Here is a 15,425-nt window from a genome sequence, read left to right on the forward strand (position 1 = left end):
GGGTGAAGCCAGCTTAAGATTCTCTCCCTCCCTCTTCCTTTGCCCCTCCCTCTCCCCCTCAAATAAATAAATACATAAATACATAAATACATAAATAAATTTTAAGCCTCAATGTCCCCAGTAATGTAGAGTACAGAATTTGATAACCCCCCTAAAGACATGCTGACAGAAGTAATGCTTTTCCTAAAGAGAGGCTTCCAGAACTGTGTGTTAGAGCTTAAACATCCACGGACAACATGGATACCAGTCCTTGCTCACACAGTTTTGCCCTTCAGACAGTCCTTCGTCATTGGTCAGCTTTGACTAGACCCCAGCCTGCAGGAATGCGCACGGGACACCAGATTCGCCAGCACTCTAAGTTGCTTACTGTTTTCTCTTCTTTAATGAAAGGTTGTACTGAACCAGGCTTTACCTATGACAGGCCAGTGATATGAAATTCTATGGTGCTGTTTTTCAGACTTCTTCTTCTGAGTCGGCATCTTCTCTGGCTTCATCATGTACAGAAAGATTCCATGGAGAAAGGCTAATCGATAGGGGTCTTTTATTTCAGGTTGGTCAAACAAACAAGCGCTGCACACTTCAACACTGTCAACCACTTTACTTTAAAAAGCTGGACATCTTTTTCATATGGTATTGCAGCCTCTGGGTTCAGGGGGCCTGTCTATCAATCTTGTAGAAAACTTTCCTTACATACATTCACACTTGCCACATATGACTATGGTTCTGCTTCCAGTTTGCAGATGCTGTCTTCACATCCAGTTCGTTTGAGGTGGGATCAACTAGCAGGTGAAAGATGGGCATATCAAACACCCAGCATGGCCATTCACCATCTGGATAGTTATTGGGGATGTAAACTTAAATACACCATCTTGATGAAGTCCGTGCTGTCTGAATATGACTCCAAACCGCATTAATGCAGAGCAATAAGGTGACTCCATATAGATACCTAGTAACTTCTGCTTCACAACCAAGGTAAACTCTGCAAGAAAAGTGTATTCCAGGTAGAAAGTTCATACGAAGCATATGTGCCACGTGCTGACCGTGTTGCTGGGGCAGGAGATGTTGGCTTAGTTATAAGCAAAGCATTCTGGGGAAGAGAAGACAGCTGTTTCTTTGGAGGAGACTGTGGAGGACAAGTTGTCACATGCCCTGTTAATGTCCTCTCTTCACCATCAGATCATTTGCATACAGAGCTTGTAGTCTTGCTCATAACGGGTTCATAACGTGGCCTCCAAACAAAGCCATTTAGTGATCTGTGTCGTCAGACTCTTCTGTCTTCAGGGCGCCTGGGTGGCTCAGTTGGTTAAGCGACTGCCTTCGGCTCAGGTCATGATCCTGGAGTCCCGGGATCGAGTCCCGCATCGGACTTCCTGCTCAGCAGGGTGTCTGCTTCTCCCTCTGACCCTCTTCCCTCTCGTGCTTTCTATCTCTCATTCTCTCTCTCTCTCAAATAAATAAATAAAATCTTAAAAAAAAAAAAAAGACTCTTCTGTCTTCAGAATTCACTTTACTGCTCCCCAGCCTTCGTTCCCTCCCTGCTAAAGAGGGGCTAATGACTCTGGCCTTGAAAGACTGTCAGGAGGAGGAGGTGGGATAATGCAAATCACTCACATCAGTTTTTAAATGCTCATGAAGCAGGTATTACCTTTGCAGGTCTTAAAAGCTTATGAAATCGCAGCTTTCATTCTCTCTCACCACCTGTTGTTTACAGATCTTCTAACTCCCTTCCTGACAACTTATTTTTCCAATGTCAGCATATTTGCCACGACCACCTCAAATCTATATATAGTCTTTGTTTCATATTTTTACAAATTGATTTCATTATTCTAGTGCAGCTTCTCCCATACTCACTGACTTCTACTTAAAAAGACTGGCCTACAAAAGACATCACCAGCCCATCAAAAATGTTCTTATTTAATCCACAAATGGACCAGTCGGAACTTAGTGTGAGGGGTCACACTTAGGTCTATAGCTCTTCTCGGCTCTGTTCATTGTGTCTGGAAGTGCAGATGGTACTTGCCACCAAATATCTTTCTTGAGATGCAGTATTTTTAGGCTCAGGCATATTCAGAAAACTACAGTTGTTTGGGTAGATCAGCTCTGGAGGGGCAAAGTTTTATTCTGTGTATTTGTGTATAAATATTTTCATATGTACATCTATCTAAATGTATATCTTCTTTGAGAAATATAAATGAAAAATAACTCACTCTCAAAAAAGCTAGCACTAGAGTTTTAATTCCTGGAAAGTTCACTTTACAGTTTAATTCTTTGAGGTACATTAATTTACCAACACTCCATAAAGAATGGAAATTTAGTCGTGACTTCAGAAATAAAAATCTGTAACCTCAAATATATAGAATGGTGAAGTGACTGAACATTTCTGATTTGATATGTACTTAACCATATTTTAGAATAAGACCTGAGGTCTGCTTAATGTATTTCTGTCTATGTAGCCATTACACGTGCATTCTTCCACAGCTTAGATTTGTTTGATAGCTACCATTCTAAATTAGGATTTGAAACTCCTATTAAAAAACAACAATAAAGGGCGCCTGGGTGGCTCAATCAGTTAAGCATCTGACTCATTATTTCGGTTCATGTGGTGATCTCAGAGTCTTGAGATCCAGCTGGGCAAGAGGCTCCGTGCTTGGCACACAGAATCTGCTTGAGATTTGCTCTGCCTCTACCCCTGCCTGCGAGTGCTCTCCCTATCTCTCTCTCTAAAATAAATAAATAAATAATTTAAAAAAATCTTATAAAACAACAACAAGGTAATGATTTTGGCCATAATAAGAATTATAATTTTATTCTGATGAAGTTTTTGTAATACTTCCCATTAGTGTGCCTTTTAAGACAATATTTATTTTAGGGATGCCTGGGTGGCTTAGTCGGTTAAGTGTCCAATTCTTGATTTCAGCTCAGGTCATGATCTCATGGGTCCTGGGATCGAGCCCCATGTCAGGCTCCACACTCAGCGGGGAGTCTGCTTGAAAGATTCTCTCCCTCTGCCCTCCCCCCCACTCTCTCCCTCTCAAATAAATCATTTTTTTAAAGACAGTATTTGTTTTAGTAACATTTTTCTGATTATACAAGTAAATGTGCTTACTGTAGAAAATGAGTAAAATACAAAAGTATTAAAAAAAATCATCTCTAGGGACTCCTGGGTGGCTCAGTTGGTTAAGCGTCTTCCTTCTGCTCAGGTCATGATCCTGGGGTCCTGGGATTAAGCCCCATGTCAGACTCCCTGCTTGGCGGGGAGTCTGCTTCTCCCTCTCCCTCTGCATGCCCCCCCCACTTGTTCTTTCCCTCTTTCTCTCTTTCTCTCAAATAAATAAATAAAATCTTTTAAAAAAAATCTCTAATCTCACTACTCAGAGATCCCAATTGTGTATGCAGGAATGTATATATACATATAAAAACAGTAACTTATAATACTGCATATACTGCTCTAATTCTACTGTGTATTTCTCTGCCTAAAAATACATTATGTAAGAATTTTATATACTTCTTATAAAACTCCTAAATATTATTTTCTTTTTAATGGCCATCTAGGATTTTAAGAAATTAATGCCAATGTAGCCAATCTGCTATTTTGAAATTTTTAAATAATAAAATCAAAATCCATTTTGATGAAAAACCAGAGAACTTAACTGCAGCCAATTCTGGTCCTTAAGGACTTTTCTCTCAAACACGGAATGCAAGACTATAATGAAAGAAGTCAGTTCAGGGGAGGACCCCAAAGCCAGTACCCAGCCTTAATTCTGTGTGTTTACACAAAACACTGATGAAGGCAAGTAGGGAGTGAGGCTCCCCAGATTGTCATATGTGTAATAGAATCCAGACCATTGTATAACCAGTAATGGCTTCTTTAGCCATAACTCAAAGACATCCCATTTATACTACGGTGTTTTTTTTAATAATGAATAGATTGCATTTAAGTTATAAACTTAGAAAGGAGAAGTAAAAGGATTACTGAGTGTGAGAGATGAATGAAGAAAAGCAGTAAAGCCTATGCGATCAGAAGGGTAAGTCTCCCGGTTCATCTGACATAAGAGATGGATTATAATGTCTCCGAAGTGGGGGACAGTTTACTTAGGAATTTGGCAGTAATTTGCATTTAAGGAATCCATTAGTGCCATCCTATACGCAATTCCATCATTGGATGACTAACAGGAATATAGGGTATTTGCTTATGACTTTATAGATTCTAATAAAATATGACATCTTTTTGAATCATTCTTATTCAGGGAAAACCTACTTTCCTAGGACTTGGCTGATGTAACCCACATCAACCATTAAATGACATAATGATGCTGTATCTTTTGACATTATCTGTGTATCTTTCTCTCTGTGGCTCATTCTGTCCTAGAAAAAGTACCTCTAAGGAGCAGGGCTTGAATTAACCCCTGGATGATGATGAACAGAAATTTTTCCTAGAAATAACTAAGTCTGTCAACTGTTCAGGTATTTAGCTCATGGAAAGACCTTCATACAAGAATTCAAGGGGTAAATCGTGCTCTTAAAAAACAGTCAGACATTATCATTTTCTTTGAAGGAACAATGTTATCTGTGATATTTTCTCCTAGAAATCAGCTTAGAAGACATAAATACAAATACATATTTTACATATTCTTCAGTTTAAAAAATTGGCATTATCTCTCTATAGAGGACATATGGGGGGAATGGAGTTCAAGAAACAACGGACACCTATCTCGGAAGCATTCAGATCTAGACTCAGTCCAAATCAGAAACATCCAGTAACTACCCCTCCCTGCCTTTTTCCTTCATATACTCACATTGTTTTCTGGGATGAAGCTGGAAGTAGAACAGTGTTTATTCCCTGCTTTTGTCTGATGATAATTTTGTTGTTGTTGTTTTATCCTTCTAAAATTTGGACTTTTATTTACAAATAGGATTTTAAGAATGTTGATGTAATTTTCAAACAGCATTGCTCTCGGAATAATGAGATAGCATATTATGGCTACTGACAGTGATGAGAAAGAAACTTAGAAATGAACCAGTCAGTATTTGAGGGACAGAATGCATTTCATTCATTCTAAGACATGAATTTTTGTCAAGGTATCTTACAATTAATTTCTCTTTAAACTACTAGACTGAATGTTTAAAAGTTTAGTACTATTTTGAAAAATTTATTTTGCTTATAATTTTCCTCTTACTATATGCATAAAAGCAATGTATAGTAACATCTTAAATGTGATGAAATATAAGGTTGTGTTTTCAGTCTGTAGTAGATAAAGATAAAATTATTCACTGTTTGGGGAGTACTTATAACTGGCATTCTAATGGATCAACATAGACCCTCTCCCAAACTCCACTAGACAGAGAAAAACAAATTGTCTTGGAAAGTTATTTCACAAAAAAAAAAATTCAAAATCTCATCCTCATTCTGTTCAGAAAGTCACTTTCTGAAATCTAACTAATGGGGCATTGGGCCAGAGTGGATTAATGAATTCCATAGATAATCCCTCAAAACTCAATTTATTCATTGAATTCACTTCTTTCTCTACTAAATATATTCCCACAGCTTGATGGGTAACCAGATTAATTAATTTGTTACATATCCTTACTCTTCCTTTCTGATAGTCAACAATGAATAAAATCCAAAGTCAGAAAGAAGAAGCAGCACAAAGATAATCCCTAATCTGAATAACCACTTCTGGAAAACAGAAAGCCTACTAGGCTTTAAGTCTTTCTGTAGAATTCAAAATATTGGATCCAAGTATGGATGTCTTACATGTATCTATATCTATGTGTGTGTGTGTACACAGAGTAAGCACACACATATTTAATTACATAGTTTCAATGTATTTAAAAGGCTTTGGCCATAATGTTCCAAAACCACTGTTGAGAAGGCAAGAGTGCACATGTTAAAATTTCTTCCTGGGTTAATAGAGATGACGGGAAAAGTTATTGGGGTTTGCAAATTTATTTTAAATAAATCCTTTTAAAATACCCACTGACCTGCATTTATTGAAAGAAAAACAGTCAACTACAATCGTAATTGTTATCCTGTCAGGTATTTATTAATAGATAGGCGGCTGTCATCTTTGTTAAAATGCTCTAAGTTGACAGAATTTCATTTACATAAATGGGTGGAAAATCCTTTTCTTACTTGTCCAACAAACTGGAGACAAAGTGCCTGCCAATGTTTTAATTTCTTTTTCATGTTCTGGTTAGAGAGTGAGAAGAATGCTTTCACTCCACAGTGTCATGAATATGATAATCTATGGAAATCACGGAAAGCAGGTACTTAAGTTAAGCATATACTGTACTATGGGAATCCCTGATGAATTCAAGTCTATTCTGTTTAGAGAAGATGTTGTTGCCTGTGAAGTGACAGACTGCCAGATGTTCCTGAAGTAGCACGGTAATGGGCTCAGATCGGAGCATCTTTCCCCAGCCCCCACAGATGACAGCATTTACTTTAGGCCACAGAATGGTCTTGCCTTCGTTCTTTAAGAACTCGTGTTTACATTTACTTCCCAACTATCAGATCTTCATTTTCCTGATTTTACTTATTTCAACATGTGGAGCATAAAATTATATAACTATGTGAGTAATCCTTACTTTATAGAGTGTATGCAGTCTAAATGTGAAATAAGCAATTCTCCATCATGTAAAACATGCTTAAGCCATTTATTTCCCCTATAAAACCTGGAAAAAGGGGTTTACACGAGGGAGGGGGAATATTTACTTTAGCATATTAAGCACGTAGCCAAATGTGCTAAAGCATATGTAAGTTAATAATAGAAAGAAAACTGTAACATGTTGCGAGGATTTCTATAATAATATGATGTGGATGATAAGGACTAACATTTAGTAAGTGCCTACTGTTTACCAAGCTGTGGCTTCATTTTATATACTTTATATAAGTTATATAGTCCTTACTACAACCCTATGAAATGTTATTCCCATTTTATGAATGAGGCACCTGAGATCTTATAAAGGTAAAACAAAATTTGACCAGGTTAAAAACCTAGTACATGATGGAACCAAGAGTGAAAGCCAACATCAAGGACTGCACTGTTTATCCTAAATATACTGCTACCCATACATTCATTCATTTGAGAATGTATAATGGGCCAGGTATTGTTCAAAGTTCTAGGGGAACATCACTGAACAAAATTTATGAACATCCTATTCTGGTAGCTCATATCTTCTAGAAAGGTTGGAGGTACAAAATAAATGAATAAAGAATACGATGATTACCAAAAGGGAGATATACAGAGTATGATTTAGAGGACCTGCTTTCAGTATAAGGGCCCTAAGACTTTTTGAGAACAGCAAAAAGTCCACGAGTATGGTTGCAGTGGGGTAAATTAAGAGGAGAGTGGTAAAAAATAAAACTGAGGAGGTAAGCAGGAGCCAGATAAGCCAGCAGTCATGGCAAAGCTTTTAGATTTTATTTTAAGTACATTGGGAAATCATTGGAGAATTTTAAGCAGAGGAGTGACATGTTCTCATTTCTATTTAAGACAATTGCTCTGGCTACTATGTGGAGAATACATTATAGCGAGTCAAAAGAGAAAGTAGGCAGATCAGTTAGGAGGCTACTGACTGCAGTGTACCTGGTGAGAGACAGGGGAGCCTTGGACTAGAGCCATGTCAATGGAGATGGTGGGAAGGGGAAAGAGTGGGGTTTTCCTGAAGGATTGGATCTAGAGGGGAAGATAAGAGGAAAGAAAAGAAATCCAGAATAGCCCTAGGTTTTTGACTTGAGCAAATGGGTCAGCAGTCATTCCATTAACTGAAATAGGGAAGACTGGGGAAAGAATATTCGGAATGAAATAACAAGGGATCCACTTAAGATAGTTAAGTTTGGGAGATCACTTTTCAACAGCTAATTAAATGTTAATTAAGCCCCTGGATGTGAGAGTCTGGAGCTCAGTATAAAGAACAGAACTGGGGCTATAAATTTGAAAGCCATAGCTTAAATGACATTTAAAGCCATTAGATAAGATCAGATCACTTGGAAAGGTTATGCCGGCAGAGGGAAAAAAGAACATCTAGGACTGAGCCTTGGATATTCCAACCTATAGGTTTCAGAGAAAAAGATTTACCCAGTAAAGGAGATACAGAAGTGATGTAGGGAAAAAGGTAGGACAGTATTTTAAGAAGGAGGGAGGGGTCATCCTGTTTGAATGCTGCTGAGAGAGAAAGTAGAATGAGCTCAAGAGTGTGGCCATCTGATTTGCAGAATAACGGTTGTCCTTGGCCCCATCACCACAGCATTTCCGTGGCTGGGAATGGAGGGCAAACTCCTGGCCCCAGTAACTGAGGAGTGAATGGGAGGTGAGGGTGGGAGGCCAGGCACTATTGCTGGTGCTTAAGAGAGGTTTGAAGGGGAAATAAGGAAATGAGGAAGCCTGGAAGTGGCTGCAGAGACAAAGAGTTCTTTTATTTGTTTGGTGTATGTGTTTTGAGGAGGGGAAGGATTAAAGCATATTTGTGTGTTAATGGAAATAATAAGAAAATGAGAGTGAATCATGGGATGGTCAGAGAGAAAAATTAAAGAAGCAGATTCCTTCAGATGATTACACGTATGCAAAACAGAGCCCGCGGTGGATTCTCTGAAAGCACCAGGACACTTTCCATCGTAACAGAAGAAAAGATGAAGGATGATAGTACAGATGAGGGGGATTTATAAAATTCAGAATAGAAAAATTACTTCAGTACTTTTACCCGAAAATGTAAGGCCAGATCCTCAACTGAGAAGGAAAAGGAGTGGCAGTTCAGATTTTAGGAGCAAGAAGAAGATATAAAAATGTCACTAGGTAGAGAGAGGAAGCTGAAGAGCATCAGTAATAACACAGCAAGGCTTGTTGGCCCTACTGCGTGCTCACTTGTGATTAGAGTCACGAGCTTGTGGGGGGAGCAGTCATGCTCTGTAGCCGTCTTCAGTTTTCAAGTATAAATACGGAACTCCTGGATGATTGGGTTAAATATGGGCAAAGATTTTGCCTGGTGGATACAAGAAAGGGTTAGAGGTTGTTGTCTGATAGGACTTGACCTTAAATGATCAGATAAATGTGTATCATTGAAAATTGTGATACGTGTTGGATATGTTTAAAGGATTATTTATGTTTAATCCCATTACATTACAAACTATCACAAACTCCGTGAGGATAGGGATCATCTCTGTTTTACCCTCTATTATATCTTCTTATTAGCTCTTACTTACCTTTGGTATCTTCTCCTAAAGCACCAAAAGCCATAGGGTAATTTTAGGTGACACGGCAGCCAAATGGCTCGGAAAGGACACCGGCACCCAATATAGAGAAGATGCGCGGCTTGGAGGTGAGAGACCTAGGTTTGGGTGGGCCCTGCCATTACTGTTATGTGGCACTGGGCTTTGTGTGCTTGCCACATTGGTGGGCCTCAGGTTTCATCAATATTATAATAATTCTGTTATGGTGGAAATTAAATGAGATAATATGCAAAAATAATTTCTAAAGCTGAAAGTACTGTCACTATGTTATATTCAGTCTTAGAATTTGGTCCTAATGCCTCTCGGGGCATGTGATGTTCAGCAACTGGCTGATATCTGACGAAGCTCAGAAAATTAGGCATATTTTTCTCCAAGCCTAATGGCAGGTCTCTTTGACTGCTGTTTTCATTTTGTGGTATTAGCCATTGCCAAACATGAGGCTCATCTTTATAATAGAGTTTGGCAGTCAAGAGCAGGAGGGTCTGAAGACCAGCAGCATGGACTAGATGGCCATAGGGCCTACATGAAGCCCACAGATGTCAAGTGAATTATTGTTTCAGGAAGCTTAATGTTTAATCTAATGCAATGATTGCCTAGATTCACAATTGTCCGAAGTACATTTTCAATAAAATAATGGGTTTTTAAGAACTATGGCCTACAGATTTTTTTGCTGTTTGATTTTTTTGTTTCTGTTCAATTTTGTTGTTTGATTTTTATGAACAGGAGAGTGAAATAGTTGGTCATTATTATTTTCTTGATAGAAAACTTTAAACAAAGAACCAGGAAAATACAAAGAAATTATTTGTGTTGTGCTCCATGCCTTTGAATCTAAATTGATTTCTTGGAACTATACCTTATTACTATAAATCTGTTAGGCTGTAGGATGTTGTTACAATTTAAAGCAAATGTTATTATCGGGGATTGGTTTATGTAATATTATAGATGAGGCCAAAAATTACTTTGTTTGGTCATTAAGCATTAGATGAATCTCATTCTTGCCAAGCCTTATGCATAGAGAGAACCTGTCTGGACATTTTATATGAGAAGTGTTCAGACTACATCGGTTGTCAGCATTAAGCTGTGACCACATTGAGGTTAGTTGAAATTTCTTGTCAGTATAGCTTTTTGTTGATGTTAATCCCTCATTCATTCATCAAATAGTTAATTAAGGCCAACTATGTACAAAGAACTAAGGGGAAGATAAAACAGGTTCAAAAGTATCCTGTCCTCAAATTGTTTATGATATTCTCAGAAAAATAGAGAATGCATAAATAATGGCAATATAGTTTAGAAAGTAATGAGGAAGAAATGGAGAGGAAAATCCAAAATCTGTGGGGGCAATGATTGCCTTCAGTAGTGACCCAGGTACAGAGATGAATTTTATCTTATGGGTGTTTGCTAGTGTCTCCATGTCTGCATGCAAAAGCTGTTGTCTATGGAGCACTTTGCCACACATATAAAAGATTCTTTCCCATGTTAAATTCTTTCCTACTGGTATGGTAATTAATTATCTTAGAAAATTCTTTCCTTTCAACTAAAAACTTGCCCTTCCTTTTATTTTCTCTCCAATATAAATCTCCTGCTTATCATAGAAACCCTAAAAATTGACTTTCAAAATGATGATCATTTTTTCCAATGTGTCCTGAACTGTAACTCCAAATAGGGTTTTTGACTGGATCAAAATGTGATATTTTGTGCCCTATGCCGCACTTTCAGGTAAAAAGGCTTAAAGCAGTCATCCTGGTGTTTTTATGTAGGGAAAATATTAAGTATCATATTGAATAAATATGGAAGAGATTGATTAATCTTCTACTCTTGCTCCAAATGTAGCCCGACTCCTGAATGTTCTTTTCACATTTATAGCAGTCCCATTTTCTTCATCACCCCATTTTTCTGTTTTTCTTTGCTTCCATCCCATTGTATGAGGTAATTTTTATTCCATTTTCCCTCATTTGTTCTTGCCCTTGACATTCTATGCAATATTTAGCCATGGAAGCAGTAGCATTTTGAAGGTGGATTTCCAAAGCAAATTATTTCATCCAAGTTCTCCTAAGGCATTGGAAGGAAGGACTGTAGCTTAGGAAGTCTTTTTTTTTTTTTTTAAAGATTTTATTTATTTATTTGAGAGAGAGAGAGAATGAGAGAGAGAGAGCACGAGAGGGAAGAGGGTCAGAGAGAGAAGCAGACTCCCCGCTGAGCAGGGAGCCCAATGTGGGACTCGATCCCAGGACTCCAGGATCATGACCTGAGCCGAAGGCAGTCGCTTAACCAACTGAGCCACCCAGGCTCCCAGGAAGTCTTTCTTTATATTAGGATAATATTTAGTGACATTTTTGTAATGCAGAATACTCACTTCATCTTTACATTGTAAAGATGTTAAAAAATTGTACATAAATACAATTTACATTCCCTATAATAAAATAACACTTTGGTTCTGTACTGCTTTATAGTTTTCAAAATGGTAAAGGCTGTATTTTAATAATCTATTAGTGCCTTCCTATTTCGAACAGTTGTTGTGAAGAGTAGGTAGGCAGAATGGTCATTGTTATCTCCATTTTACACAGATGAAAACCGAGGCCCACATAGGGCAAGTGACTTGTCTTAGAGACCAACTGTCTTAGTCTCTGTGCCCAAAAACCAGTAATCACTGTATATTGCACTGCTTTAGTGGAAGGTTCCATTTTCTCCCAACATCCTATAACTTTGCATACCAAATGCAACCACACGTGTGTCTATGTTTTATTCTTGCTGACTTGGCAACTTCATGTCTGGTATCATTTATATCCACTTCTAATATGCATGTGGTTGATTTTGTATGAACGTATCTCAGGTGAGTTGTAACTAAACCAAACTGTGTGAAGATAATTACAGTACAGCGTTGGTTGTGAATGAATTGCTCAATTTATACAGATTATATTCACCTTCATTTAAAAAACTATTTTATTTATCTTTATTATTTATACAGGTTTTATTATTTCATAATGAGAAAATAGAGAAGATATTTTTGGTTGTACCTTCCACCAGTAAAGCCTAAAACAGTTTATGCACTCATCCAACCTTGGGAGTTTGATAAACATTATCCATATTATTCATATTTACAGTTTAAAAAGACCTGAAATGTTCTGTAAATAGGAGGGAAAGACTTATAATTTGTGACTCAATCCATTATTTCATCTACAAACTGTGGATGTGATGTGGATAAGACTGTAGATGTGATGCCACCTGGTCATAAACTCTGAGGATTTCTTTTTTTTTTTTTTTAAGATTTATCTATTTATTTTAGAGAGAGAGAGCAAGGGGGGAGGGGCAGAGGGAGATAGAGAGAGAGAGAGAATCTCAAGCAGACTCCCCACTGAGCGCAGAGTCCTACGCAGGCCTCGATCCCACGACCCCAAGATCATGACCTGAGCTAAAATCGAGAGTTAGACACCTAACTGACTGAGCCACCCAGGTGCCCCGTAAACCCTGAGGATTTCTAACTGTGAATTTGAAAACAAAACAAAACATATTACTGGAAGGAACCTTATAAATTATCTGGTCTGACCCCCTCATTTTACAGATGAGAAAACTGAGACCCAGAGGAGTCACTAGCTCCCATAGGTCACAAAACGAGCTGATACCAAGGCTAAGAACAGAACACCATCTTCCAGCTCTCAAGTGCTATTTCCAATATTACTTCCCCCGGAAAGATGCCTCCCATGGGGGCATTGCTTCTTGAGAATGAAGTATATTAAATTCACATTTGGCTGCTAATCATTTTCTCAGCAGCTCTATGGTATTTCATTAACTGCTGCATGTAACGCTCTGGCCTTTCACCTGTATTAACTTGAGCTCATTAAACTTGAGGCCAATAATAAACAGGACTGAACTAATACAGATATTTTGCATGGTATGTGTTCAGCATTTTTTTTAAATGGTGTCTACCGTATGAAACGTTTTTCCCTTCATGGCTTACGGAATGAGTAAAAACGGGAAGCATAGATTTCAAGGAATGGGTTATATGTGTAGTATGCCTCTTTATATCAATCAAAAATATATTGCACACTCGTCTAATACAGAGCGTTGTAAGAACTATAAAGAAACATGAGTGACAGCATAGCACAGGGTCTGGTATCTGGCGTTGTGGGATGTGAATCCTGGCTCTGCCATTTATTAATGGCGAGCGTTGGAATAAGTTGCTTAGCCTTTCTGAAACTGTGTTCTCGTCTGTAAAAGGGAACGAGGACAATACCCAGTTCACAGGGTTGCAGTAAAGAACGGATAATGTACTCACTTGCTTTGCAGAGGGCCTGGTGTATAGCAATGCTCAGTTAATGTGCAGATTTTGATGAAGATGGTGCTGACAATGCAGTTCCTTCCCTCGTCGAACTTACAGTCACTTCCCACTACGGCTGTTGTTGAAGAGGCTGATGTGCCCCAAGTCTTCTCCCCACCTCATCATCACTACAGAATACAAGCAAGGGTCCTCCAGAGTGCCAGGAAAGAAAAACTAATCCCAGCTTCCCCACCAACATGATTTCATGTTCATTTTGACCGAGAAGTAACTCTTTTGTAGCTTACAGCCTCTGCGGCCATCAGTTAAACACAGGCTCTTGTGTGATTTTGATAGTGTTTGGGATTCTGACTGAGCAAGTGATGGTGAGAGAGGAGGGATCATTTGCAGAAAGATGAGCCGCAGAGAGGTAGAGAAAGAGGTCTGTCAGAGAAGGGTTCTATGTCAGAAAGAATGAAAGCTGGATGGTTCAGGCAGAAGTCACTGTGAGAGTAGGGGTGAAGCAGCGGGCAGTGTGGGAGTGAAGATCAGTGGTGGACTGTTGGGGTCGGTATGCGTAGCCAGTATTTGTTCTCTGTTTTCCGGAGTGCCATAGACTCTTAACACACACACACACAAATCTTATAGGTCATCTATTTAACTTTTCTGCTTCTACCAAAATCCCATCTCCAACATTCTGGATCATTACTTTCTTTCTGCCATAAACCACCTCCCTCCCGCAACCCACCCCTCTTTCCACCGCCATAGGGATCTGGTCACGTATTTTCAAATAGCTGGTGTTTCCCTACACCCTAAAGAACAAATATCCAAGCTACTTTGGCCAGAATTCAGAGCCCTCCATAGATTCCCCAGCTTTATCGCCTGCTATGCCCCAGTCACATACTATATTTTAGCTCTGTAAGAATGAGTTCATACTGTGGTTTTTTTTTTTTAATTTTTCATTCCTTAACTCATCCATTCCTTTATCTCTCTCATCTCTTTCCAGCACCACATACTATTTCTCCCTTTTATAATCTTTCACCACAGTTTTTTTTTAATTTTTTATTGTTATGTTAATCACCATATATTACATCATTAGTTTTTGATGCAGTGTTCCATGATTCATTGTTTGTTCATAACACCCAGTGCTCCATGCAGAACGTGCCCTCCTCAATACCCATCACCAGGCTAACCCATCCCCCCACCCCCCTACCCTCTAGAACCCTCAGTTTGTTTTTCAGAGTCCATCATCTCTCATGGTTCGTCTCCCCCTCTGACATACTCCCCTTTTCTTCCTCTCCTGTTATCTTCTTCTTTTCCTTTTTTCTTAAAATATGTTGCGTTATTTGTTTCAGAAGTACAGATCTGTGATTCAACAGTCTTGCACAATTCACAGCGCTCACCGTAGCACATACCCTCCCCAATGTCTATCACCCAGCCACCCCATCCCTCCCACCCCCAACCACTCCAGTAACACTCAGTTTGTTTCCTGAGATTAAGAATTCCTCATATCAGTGAGGTCATGTGATACATGTCTTTCTCTGATTGACTTATTTCACTCAGCATAACACCCTCCAGTTCCATCCACGTCGTTGCAAATGGCAAGATCTCATTCCTTTTGATGGCTGCATAATATTCCATTGTGTATATATACCACATCTTCTTTATCCATTCATCTGTCGATGGGCATCTTGGCTCTTTCCACAGTTTGGCTATTGTGGACATTGCTGCTATAAACATTGGGGTACACGTACCCCTTCGGGTCCCTACATTTGTATCTTTGGGGTAAATACCCAGTAGTGCAATTGCTGGATCGAACGGTAGCTCTAATTTCAACTGTTTGAGGAACCTCCATACTGTTTTCCAGAGGGGTTGCACCAGCTTGCATTCCCACCAACAGTGTAGGAGGGTTCCCCTTTCTCCACATCCCCGCCAACATCTGTC

At 38.8% G+C, this 15,425-nt stretch overlaps 1 protein-coding gene and 1 pseudogene across 1 annotated transcript in view; one reads left to right on the forward strand and one right to left on the reverse strand.

Moving 5' to 3' along the window:
• Positions 1-15,425, forward strand: part of DPYD (dihydropyrimidine dehydrogenase) — a 798,492-nt gene that overhangs the window by 750,486 nt on the left and 32,581 nt on the right. The gene's annotated exons all lie outside the window — the stretch shown is intronic.
• On the reverse strand, positions 287-9,236 carry LOC112824269 (AKT-interacting protein pseudogene; annotated as a pseudogene).

Source organism: Callorhinus ursinus, unplaced genomic scaffold (assembly GCF_003265705.2).
Source record: "Callorhinus ursinus isolate GAN/ISIS: 27379988/994484 unplaced genomic scaffold, GSC_fseal_2.0 scaffold9, whole genome shotgun sequence".
Taxonomy (NCBI): domain Eukaryota; kingdom Metazoa; phylum Chordata; class Mammalia; order Carnivora; family Otariidae; genus Callorhinus; species Callorhinus ursinus.